The 864-nt window shown below is 39.4% G+C and overlaps 1 non-coding gene across 1 annotated transcript; it reads right to left on the bottom strand.

Annotated features, from left to right (window-relative positions):
• Positions 1 to 415: 415 nt before the first annotated feature.
• TRNAC-ACA (transfer RNA cysteine (anticodon ACA)) lies at positions 416 to 487 on the bottom strand. The gene has a single exon. It is a non-coding gene; the product is annotated as a tRNA-Cys (tRNA).
• Positions 488 to 864: the final 377 nt, after the last annotated feature.

Raw genomic sequence — 864 nt, 5'->3', positions numbered from 1 at the left:
ATGACTACATTATAATCTCCAATGCTAAGTAATTTATAGGAAAAAAGCATTGTCCCCAAAATGTACAATACAGGAGGATTTAAGAAACCTCCAGACAATTTTTATATTATTTTTATTTTCCTTGAATTACAAAACAATAATTTTGTGCTCTCCTCATAGAAAAGACTTGCTATCGCTTTAAAAGTGAAAGTAGCTCAATCGTGTCCAACTCTTTGCAACCCCATGGACTACACAGTCCATGGAATTCTCCAGGCCAGAATACTAGAGTGGGTAGCCTTTCCCTTCTCCAGGAGATCTTCCCTACCCAGGGATGGAACCCAGATCTCCCTCATTGCAAGCTTATTCTTTACCAACCGAGCCACCAGGGAAGCCCAAGAATAGTAGACTGGGTAACCTATCCCTTCTCCAGGGGTTCTTCCCAACCCAGGAATCGAACCTGGGTCTCCTGCATTGTAGGCAGATTCTTTACCAGCTGAGCTACCAGGGAGATATATAGCTTTAAAAAGCAATATTTAAAATTATACAATTTCACTTTCTAAACTTTCCACTAACATACCCCCTTATTATCTAACAACCGTTGCCCTTATCAGCTGAGGGAAAGTGAACATATATAAAAATCAGTTACTTCAACCTAGAGCTCTGCCTAGGTATGGCAGAGTATAACAATGTCTCGAATTACTTTGTATGCCATGTAAAAAGAACAAATGGATGTTTCTGGGCAAATTGTTCATAATTTTCTGGTAAAAAGAAACATGAAAATAACTAAAAGAGACAAAGTTCTAGAATGACTCTGCAAAGCCCTTAATAATGTTTGTCTCGGCTTTTCCAGTGAAAATGGGACCTTCTGTCCTCTGTGTGGGGCCA

Source organism: Bos mutus, chromosome 14, assembly GCF_027580195.1.
Source record: "Bos mutus isolate GX-2022 chromosome 14, NWIPB_WYAK_1.1, whole genome shotgun sequence".
In the NCBI taxonomy this organism is placed as follows: domain Eukaryota; kingdom Metazoa; phylum Chordata; class Mammalia; order Artiodactyla; family Bovidae; genus Bos; species Bos mutus.
This window is presented reverse-complemented; position numbering and strand designations above follow the sequence as displayed.